The following is a 10,703-nucleotide window of genomic DNA, read 5'->3' on the forward strand; positions in this document are numbered from 1 at the left end:
GGCAGAAGGTCCAGGGGAAGAGAGGCACAGCACGCCTCTCACTGCAACAGCAGCGGCAGAGAGCAGCCCAGCAAGTCCTCCAGCAGCCACTTTTCTGGAAGATGAGGGACACAGAGCGCCTCCCTTGACACGAGGGGCTCCAAAGTCAAAGCCATCGGCCTGTCCCAGCCCCAGTGAGCACAGCGCTGCGGTGATGGTAGAGCGCCAGGGACGTGCCCGACGTGCCTCCAATGCCTGTGATGGAGATCTACATGAAACTGCCCAGATCGTCGTTTCCGCAGTCTTACGCTGTGCTGTAGCAATGAGCCAGGGAGCCCCGAGCAAGGCACCAAGTGCTCCCTCGTCCACAAGGCCAGGATGAGGCAGAGAGAATGCAGCTGCCAGCTGTGCCGCCTTTGCCAAGGCAGACAGCGACTCAGGCAGCAGCACCCAAGCAAGTGCCTGCAGCACAGTCATCATCGTCTCAAAGGGCCACTTGCAAGCTGCCCCCTCTGCAAGCAGCAGCCTCTGCATCTTCAGGGGGAGGAAGGCCAAAGGCGTCAGGCAAAGAGGCCCGCAGCCACCAAGAGCTTTTGCCACCTCTTCCCTGCATCTCTGGCAACAGGGACAGGGCAGTGAGGGCAGAGAGGCGGGAACGTGGCCCACACAGCCCGGTGGCCCCTGACGACGACGTGGGCAATACAGTACGGTCCTTCGACTCCACTGTCAAAACAAACGCTCTACCCTGCTACGAGGGAGCCAGCAGCAAGGCAAGGCTTTCTCCCTCAAGCAGAGGTCCCAGGACCAAAGGCCCCAGAACACCACCTCTCGCAATAGCAGAGGCCCAAAACTGGAAGAGCCGGCACTTGTCCAAAAGCAGCCTTGCATCCCCAGCTGAAGAAATGGAAGACCCAGTAAAGGCCTTCGTTTCCACTACCATTAGAAATGCCCTAGCCTGGAACCAGGGAGCCATGAGGGAGGCAAGGCTTTCTCCCGCGGGCAGACCTCCAAGGACCAAAGGACACAGAACACCACCTCAGCCCGCAACAGGGCCCCAAAATTTAAAAGAAGAGCCGGCACCCTGCCCCACACAGCCCTGCAGACTCTTGCACGGCACTACAGGACACAGCACAGTCCCGCGTGTCTGAAGTGCTGGCAAAAACGCCAAAAAGCTGGGAACACGGCCAACGACCAGCAGCACTGCGGGACCTGGCACACACGGGGTGCAAAGTGACAGCAGCAAGAGCAGTTGAGGTGCAGGCAGACATGGAGAGGAGGTGAATCACTGCTCTGCCAGGGCCTGATTCCCGGGTATGTGCAGGTAAAACGGCTGCCCGGAAAGACCCTGCACCAGCTAGCCCAGGCCAGGGTGAGAAGCAAAAACAACAGAGAGAGAAAAACGTCAAACCCAGGCAGGGGACAGGCAAGGATATGCGAAGCCTGGGCCGCAGCACGAAAGAAAGCAGTCCTGTGGGATGGGATGAAGATGAGGAGATCATCATCCTCAACTCCTGCATCATCCCCAGGTTCCCCAGCCTCTGCACAGACCCACAGGACGTTCCCCAGAAAGAGGGCAGCTCATCCAGCAGCGTGGACAGGGAGGCAGAAGAAGAAGAAACAGAACACCCAACAAGCGCCTCTCCTGGCTCACTGCAAACCACGGACGCTGCCCCATCTGCTACTCCCCTGGAAAAAATTCCTGGGGAAGAGAGGCACAGCACGCCTCTCACTTCAACAGCACCGGCACAGAGCAGGCCAGCAAGTCCTCCAGCAGCCCCTGCTCTGGAAGATGAGGGACACAGAACGCCTCCCCTGACACGTGGGGCTCCACAAAGCCATCAGCCTGTCCCAGCCCCAGTGAGCACAGCTCTGTGGTGATGGTAGAGGCAGGGACGTGCCCGACACGCCTCCAATGCCTGTGATGAAGATCTGCTTGAAACAGTCAAGACTGTTGTTTCCGTAGTCCTACGCCGTGCTGTAGCCATGAGCCAGGGAGCCCCACGCAAGGCACCAAGTGCTCCCTCGGCCTCAGGACCCAGCGTGCCTCCTCCCACAGCAGAGCCTGCAGACTCTGCATCCTCAGTGCCTGTGACAAAGGTCTGCATGAAACAGCCCAGAAGCACCAGCCACAACCAGTGATCGGGGGGGATGCAGAAGCCCCTCACAAATGATGGTGACAAGCAGGCCCCCACAAAGTGAGAGGCCACGGCACATAGCATGGAACCCCCAGAACTTGGAGAAAAGTGGCGCTGCTCTCTCCAGAGAGCAGGCTTCTTTCAGCAGGAAGGCAAAGAAAGGCCTCTTGCCTCTAGATACCGCCCACCATCGCTGGCAGCCGTGCTGGGGACAGCCCAAGGCCTCAGCCAGCTTGTGGCACGGGCAGAAAGCAGAACTGCAAAATGGCCGCCAGGGCTGCCAGAGGGTGGGGCTGGAGCCGCCCTATCAGGGAGCAGCTTTTCTCTCTCTCTCCCTGCACTCAGGGAGCTTCCTTCCTGTAGGGCCACAACTGAGCTGAGCAACCCAGCACTGAGAATAAAATTCTCTCGTTTCTGTCCCATACAAGCCTCGAGTACATCCCACAAAGTGTGTGCGGTGATTCATTTGGGTGTGGGAAGAAAATTCTAGAATTGCCAGTTAGTTCTTTATTACATCATGAAAAGAAATAAGAAAGAAGCAATGTACAGTCTACAGAAGAGCTGGGATGGAATGGGATGGGATGGGATGGGATGGGATGGGATGGGATGGGATGGGATGGGATGGGATGGGATGGGATGGGATGGGATGAAGAGGAAGATGTTGTCATCCTCAACTCCTGGATTAAGCCCAGGTTCCCCAGCCTCTGTGAGGAACCACCAGCCTTTCCCCACAAATAGGGCAGCTCATCCAGCAGCGTGGGCAGGGAGTCCTGAGTGGCACCATCAACAGCATCTTGCTGCTTCTTCTCTGACATGTCCGCATTCTTGATGCCTGCCTTTCAGACAGTCATGGTTGCCTCTGGGACTCCGCTCACGCCACCACTCCTCCGCTTTTGGGGGATTTGCTTCCACGGCCTGGGAAAGTTGGGGATGCAGTACCTCTGGGTTAGGTTTTCGGCTCTGGGTTTGCCTTGTCCCCTGCAGGGGCAGGCGTCTGCCCCTGAGCTCACAGCCCAGGAGCGGCTGCTGCACTCGCGGCTGCCCCTGCCCGGGGTCCTGCCACTGCTTCTGGAACCTTCCTGCAGCCTCTGGCAGCTGGCGCCTGCTTGGCAGCCTGGGATCTGCGGGCCATGCTTGCCCGTGGAAATGAAAATTTTTATAAAGGAAAAGAAATTTGTTAAACAGGTCCTAACCCTCGTGAACCCATGTTGGCTGGCAGAAATGACTTCACTGTCCCCCAGGTGCTCTTCAATAATTTCAAGGATAATCTTGTCCATAATTTTAGCAGGCACTGACCTGAGACTGAGGAGCCTCTAATTACCGGGGTATTCTTTTGTGCCCTTCTGGAAAATTGGTACAACATTTGCCAGCTGCCACTCTACTGGGACCTCTCCAGATTGCCAAGACCATTGAAAAATAACTGAGTGAGGTCCCGCGATGATGTCAGCCAGCTCTCCAAGCACTCTGGGATGAATCCCATCCGGATGCATGGACTTGTATGGATCCAAATCTTTTAATTTCAACATTTTAAATCGGGGCTTGGCGTTTGGGCCCCTCGCTACAAGAAGGACATGGAGGTGCTTGAGCGGGTCCAGAGAAGGGCAATGAAGCTGATGAGGGGCCTGGAGAACAAGTCCTACGAGGAGCGGCTGAGGGAGCTGGGCTTGTTCAACCTGGAGAAAAGGAGGCTCAGGGGCGACCTTATCGCTCTCTACAGGTACCTCAAAGGAGGCTGTAGCGAGGTGGGGGTTGGTCTGTTCTCCCACGTGCCTGGGGACAGGACGAGGGGGAATGGGCTAAAGTTGCGCCAGGGGAGTTTTAGGTTGGATCTTAGGAAGAACTTCTTTATCGAAAGGGTTGTTAGACATTGGAACAGGCTGCCCAGGGAAGTGGTGGAGTCACCATCCCTGGAAGTCTTTAAAAGACGTTTAGATGTAGAGCTTAGGGATATGGTTTAGTGGGGACTGTTAGCATTAGGTCAGAGGTTGGACTCGATGATCTTGAGGTCTCTTCCAACCTAGAAATTTTGTGATTCTGTGATTCTGTTTATTTTCCAAATCCAATTTCCAAGAGGCATCAGCAGAAAAAGAAAGTGTTCGGGCTTTGTGACAGCATAGCCATGTTTCTTAGTGTATCCAGCAATACAAGAAAATAAAAAGAGGAGATGTTTGGAACAGGAAGAACAAAACACCGTCGGTACTCACATAGCACAAGCTGAAATGAGGCAACACTGTAGATGGCTAGAGAACTCTGAAAGACCAAACTCCTCCAACAGCTCTACTAGCAAAGATGAAACCTTTAAGAAAAAATAAATAAATAAATACAAGGAAGACTTTTTTTATTATTATTATTTTTTTTGTTTGTATTTTTCCTTTTTATATCCACAATGTAACACCTTCTGCTATAGCAAAATCCCTGCCATTGCCCTTGAAGACCAAGGTTTGTTTCCTCAGGAAGGCTGAAGTAACCAGCCATAGGAGCCAGCAAAGTCCTGTAACCAGATGCAAGTGTCAGTAAGAGTCCATGGTTCTAACCAGACTCGAAAAGAATAGCAACTTGGCTGAGCTTGAAGTAGGTGAAGTGCGTGCTCTCAGGAGTCACGTAGCTGCCGCAGTTCCTTCCTGTGATGCAGTGCCAAGTGGGATTCTATTGCTTGTCAAATTCCTTCCCGATGTGCGCAGCAATGCCTGCCCTTCTCAATGTGCTTCACCAAGGCCTGAGTGGCGCAATCAACAGCATCTTGCTGCTCCTCCTCTGACATGTCTGCATTCTTGATGACTGCCTTTCAGACTGTGGCGGTTGCCTCCGGGGCTCCGCTTGTGACGCCACTGCTCCGCTTTTGGGGGATTTGCTTCCAGGGCCTGGGAAAGTTGGGGATGCAATCTCCCACCACATGCACGGGCACTTTGCAGCGAACAGGGAACACAGCCAATACCAGCAGCCCTGGGGGACGTGGCACACACAGGGTGCACAGTGACACCAACAAGAGCAGTGGAGGTCCAGACAGTCATGGAGAGCAGGTGGACCACTGCTTTGCCAGGATCCCCAGGAACGTGAAGGAACAACAGCTGGCGGCAGAGCCCCTGCCCCAGCCAGCCCACGCAGGGGCACCAAATGCTCCCTCGGCCACAGGGCCCAGGGTGCCTCAACCCACAGCATGAGCCTGCAGACTCTGCATCCTCAGCCTCTGCCTTGGCTGGAGGCCCTGTGGGGGAGGCCAGCGAAGCCCCTCTCACTGCAGCAGCAGCAGAGGAAGAACGAAAAGAAGTGGCTTCTCCTTTGGCTGGAGGCCCTGTGCGCGAAGTCAGCAAAGACCCTCTCGGTCCAGGAGCAGCGCCGCAAGAAGGAGCAGTGGCTTCTCCCTGGGCTGGACGACCTGGGGCGGAAGCCAGTGAAGCCCCTCATGGTCCAGCAGCAGCACCAGAGGAAGAAGAAGTGGCTTCTCCTTTGACTGCAGAGCCGCTCCGGGAGGACAGCACAGATCTTCTCAGCCCAGCAGCAGCTGCGGAAACAGGAGCAGTGGCTTCTCCCTTGGTTCCTGGGCACCAGGTTAGCACAGCGTGCGTGGTGGGCACGAGGCCCTCGGGGAGCTCTGCAGCACCCACAGAAGCATCACAGGGAGGCACAGGACAGCGCCCCAGTGTGAGAAAAGTCTCAATATTGTTTTCAGTCAGGGTCTTCTGTGAAGCTGTTTTATTCACGGTTGCAATGGCGGGCCTCCTGCGAGCAGGAGCGCACACGAAGAGTATGCCATAACCTTTTCTTCCCTATTACCCGACACCTGACTCATGGTGACGCTGTTTCCTCATGGGCTGTGTGCTACGGGTTTACAAACTCCTTGACGCCTTTCAATAGCACATACATGTATGTACAATTTTATCTCACCAACCTTTAATTTCTCCTTTTCCTTTTCTTCCTTTCTCGTGACTAGAGGGCCCGTGATTTTTCTTTTTCTACTAATTTTGCGCAGCTCATCCTGGTTGTCTTAGCTATCCTCCTTATTCTGGGACAGCGAGACCTTCCCTTTATCTGCTTAATGTCCTCCCCACTGCTTTGCTACTGCCATGCCTGCACAATCCCTTTTGAATATGCAAGGTTAGCAGAGTTTTCCACTGCAAAAACACCAGCCACTGCAAAAACACAGCTTTGTTTCTCACAATGCCCCCCTCTTCTTTTCTCACTCCTATTGCTGTTTCTGCACTTCTACACGTCCTCCGTTCTTGAGCTTTTCCAACATTAGGGCCCAATGGTTTTCTTCCAAAGTCAGGGGGATGCCAGATATGCAATGCCTTTATCATTGTAACACCAACAAACAGCTGTTTGAGCCAATTCCAGTCAGGTAACCGCAAAGTCAGTTTCTCCCAAATGTTTCTAAATCCCCTGGAAGCGTCATCTTGAGCCACTCTGAGTAGGATTGCTTTCTTTCCCAAAGATTTTGGAGATCAGTCACATTCGCCCCGTTTGATCTACATACATAGAGCAACTAGCCCGGGCTGCCCACTCGCTCTCAGCAGAGCAGCTCTGTCAGGAGGCAGCAGCTCCCCTGGGTGCCCGTTGGAGTTCTTGGTCAGAGGACCTGGAGCATAGCATGGAGCAGCGGAATAAGGATCACTCCCAGCCCGCTGAAGGACAGGAGCAGCGCTAGGTGACGCTCAGGGAGCGAGACAGGGACAGCAGTGATACGGGATGGCACTGAGAGCACCAGGATGAGGAGAACAGTGCTGGAGCAAGCCGGCCAGCTGGCCCTGAGCCCCTCGGACCTGGACACAGTTGTTCCCAAAGCTGGGGTTTCTCCATGAAGAGCCCACCCCCAGGACAGCCAAAGCCCACGTGGCCCTGGCAGTTCTGTGCCCAGAGGCACAAAGAGCAGCGTGGCCTAATTCAACCTGGCTGTGCGCAGCCAGGAGCTGCCTCCACCGTCCCTCCATGCGGACAGGCTGTCAGTGTGGTCATGCCCAGAGAGCGTGCGTCACACTGGCACCTGCCACACGGAGTCGGGAGCCCCAGGAGAGTGCAGACGAATATCTTTGGCAGCCCTGGCACCCTCCGACGAGCAGACGGCACTTGCTGGAGGAGAGAGGCAGGGCAAGCTGAGCCCTGCTCGTCGTGGTCAGATGCCAGGGTGTGCCGGGGGCCGCTTAAGGGCAGCTCACAGCAGCACTTCTAGGGGGTACACTGAGCGGAATGGCAGAAATGGCCAAAGTAACTTGGCCTTTCTCCTCGCTTCTCTTGCAGATGGAGAAGAAGCCGCAAGACATGAAGACACTGCCTCACCGTGGGGTGCAGCAGGCAGAGAGAATGCAGCTGCCAGCCGTGCCGCCTTTGCCAAGGCAGACAGCGACTCAGGCAGCAGCACCCAAGCAAGTGCCTGCAGCACAGTCATCATCGTCTCAAAGGGCCACTTGCAAGCTGCCCCCTCTGCAAGCAGCAGCCTCTGCATCTTCAGGGGGAGGAAGGCCAAAGGCGTCAGGCAAAGAGGCCCGCAGCCACCAAGAGCTTTTGCCACCTCTTCCCTGCATCTCTGGCAAGGAGGACAGGGCAGTGAGGGCAGAGAGGCGGGAACGTGGCCCACACAGCCCGGTGGCCCCTGACGACGACGTGGGCAATACAGTACGGTCCTTCGACTCCACTGTCAAAACAAACGCTGTACCCTGCTACGAGGGAGCAAGCAGCAAGGCAAGGCTTTCTCCCTCAAGCAGAGGTCCCGGGACCAAAGGCCCCAGAACACCACCTCTTGCCACAGCAGAGGCCCAAACCTGGAAGAGCCAGCACTTGTCCAAAAGCAGCCTTGCATCCCCAGCTGAAGAAATGGAAGACCCAGTAAAGGCCTTCATCCCCACTGCCATTAGAAATGCCCTAGCCTGGAACCAGGGAGCCATGAGGGAGGCAAGGCTTTCTCCCGTGGGCAGACCTCCAAGGACCAAAGGACACAGAACACCACCTCAGCCCGCAACAGAGCCCCAAAATTTAAAAGAAGAGCCGGCACCCTGCCCCACACAGCCCTGCAGACTCTTGCACGGCACTGCAGGACACAGCACAGTCCCGCGTGTCTGAAGTGCTGGCAAAAATGCCAAAAAGCTGGGAACACGGCCAACGACCAGCAGCACTGCGGGACCTGGCACACACGGGGTGCAAAGTGACAGCAGCAAGAGCAGTTGAGGTGCAGACAGACATGGAGAGGAGGTGAATCACTGCTCTGCCAGGGCCTGATTCCCGGGTATGTGCAGGTAAAACGGCTGCCCGGAAAGACCCTGCACCAGCTAGCCCAGGCCAGGGTGAGAAGCAAAAACAACAGAGAGAGAAAAACGTCAAACCCAGGCAGGGGACAGGCAAGGATATGCGAAGCCTGGGCCGCAGCACGAAAGAAAGCAGTCCTGTGGGATGGGATGAAGATGAGGAGATCATCATCCTCAACTCCTGCATCATCCCCAGGTTCCCCAGCCTCTGCACAGACCCACAGGACGTTCCCCAGAAAGAGGGCAGCTCAGCCAGCAGTGTGGACAGGGAGGCTGCAGCACAAGAAGCAGAACCCCCAACAAGCGCCTCTCCTGGCTCACTGCAAACCACGGACACTGCCCCATCAGCTGCTCCCCTGGCAGAATGTCCAGGGGAAGAGAGGCACAGCACGCCTCTCACCGCAACAGCACCGGCACAGAGCAGGCCAGCAAGTCCTCCAGCAGCCCCTGCTCTGGAAGATGAGGGACACAGAACGCCTCCCCTGACACGTGGGGCTCCACAGTCAAAACCATCAGCCTGTCCCAGCCCCAGTGAGCACAGCGCTGCGGTGATGGTAGAGAGCCAGGGATGTGCCCAACATGCCTCTAATGCCTGTGATGAAGATCTGCATGAAACAGTCAAGACTGTTGTTTCCGTAGTCCTACGCCATGACCAGGGAGCCCCAAGCAAGGCACCGAGACACGGAGGAGGTGGACCACTGCTCTGGAAGTGCACCGTCGCCACGCAATTTCAGGAAAAAAGGCTGATGGCAGAGTCCCTGCATAACCCAGCCAAGGCAGGGGTGAGAAGCAAAGTCAGTAGAGACAGATACACCTCAAACCCAGGCTCTTTGAGATTCTCCCTTGACTACAGGACACAGGGTGCCTCGTCCCACAGCAGAGCCTGTAGACTGTACCTCCTCAGCCTCTGCCTTGGCTGGAGGCCCTCTCAGGGAGGCCAACAAAGCGGCTCTTGCTGCAGAAGCAGAATCATGAGAAGGAAATGTGGCTTTTCCCTTGGCTGGAGGCCCTGTATGGGACACCAAGGAAGACATTCTCTCTGAATCAGTAGCTGTAGAGTCCTCTTTATAGGCCTTTCCCCACAAAGTGTGCAGCTCATACAACTGCTCCCTCGGCCACAGGGAACAGGGTGCCTTCTTCCACAGCAGAGCCTATAGATTGTACTTCCTCTGCCTCTGCCTTGGCTGGAGGCCCTATGGAAGAGGCCCACGAAGCCCCCCTCCATGCAGAAACAGCACCGTGTGAAGGAGACACCCATTTGCCCTGGGCTGCTGACCCTGTGGGAGAAGACATTGAAGCCCCTCTTGATCAAGTAGCAGCACCAGAGGAAGAAGTAGCTTCTCTCTGGGCTGGAGGCCCTGTGTGGGAAGCCTGTGAAACCACTCCTGCTGCAAGTTTTCCTTCAGTACGAAGAAAACAACAGGCCACATGGGTCTAGATGCCGTCGGCCATCACTCACAGCCATGCTGGGGACAGCCCAAGGCCTCAGCGAGGTTGTGGCACGGGAGGAAACCAGAACTTCAAAATGGCCGCCAGTGCTGACACTGGATGTATTGGGAGGCGCCTTGTCAGGAAGAGGTTTTTCTCTCTCTGTTCACTAAGGCAGCATCTGTCTCGTAGGGTCACTAGCGAGGTGTGCAACCCAGGACGAAAAGCCACATCTCACCACTTCTCAGCAGAGAAGTTCCCCAAAACTGCAAGAAGAGTTAGCACCCGGCCCCCCACAGCCCTGCAGCCCCCACTGAGGACATGGGAGACAGAGTATTTGCCCTCCTCTCCACATCCATGAGCATTGCCTTAGCCTCGAATGAGAGAGCCATGAGGGAGGCGATGCTTTGTCCCTTACGCAGACCTTCCAGGAACAAAGGCCGCATAACACCCTGCTGCACACTGCCCCACATACTCTTTCACAGCACTGTCTCTCATGGTTGACGTCCTGGCGAGGATGATGGCGGAACCTGGGAACATGACCAAGGACTATGATCCTGTGGGACCTGGCACACACAAGGTGCACAATGATAATTACAAGAGCAGTCGAGGTCCAGACAGTCAGGGACAGCAGATGGACCACTGCTTTGCCAGGGCCCGATCACCAGGCACGTGCAGCTACAATGGCTGTGAGCAGAGCCCCTGCACCAGCCAGCCCAGGCAGGGGTGAGAAGGAGGGGCAGCAGGGACAGCTAAACATCAAGCCCAGGCAAGGGAGAAGCAAGGAGGAGACAAGCCAAGGTGATGGCAGGAAAGAAGGACTTCCTGTGGGGTGGGATGGGATGAACAGGAAGAGAACATAAAATTCAACTCCTGGATCTACCCCAGGTTCCCCAGCCTCTGCCAGGAACCACAGGCCTTTCCC

The 10,703-nt window shown here is 55.8% G+C and overlaps 1 pseudogene across 1 annotated transcript; it reads right to left on the bottom strand.

Moving 5' to 3' along the window:
• Positions 1–4,643: 4,643 nt before the first annotated feature.
• LOC309873762 (dynein light chain 1, cytoplasmic-like) lies at positions 4,644–5,125 on the bottom strand (annotated as a pseudogene). Its single transcript has 2 exons — positions 5,078–5,125; positions 4,644–4,896 (listed from the first exon to the last, which is right to left on the bottom strand). The product of its transcript is annotated as a dynein light chain 1, cytoplasmic-like (transcript).
• Positions 5,126–10,703: the final 5,578 nt, after the last annotated feature.

This window comes from Aythya marila (assembly GCF_965140915.1).
Source record: "Aythya marila genome assembly, chromosome: 1".
Taxonomy (NCBI): Eukaryota; Metazoa; Chordata; class Aves; order Anseriformes; family Anatidae; genus Aythya; species Aythya marila.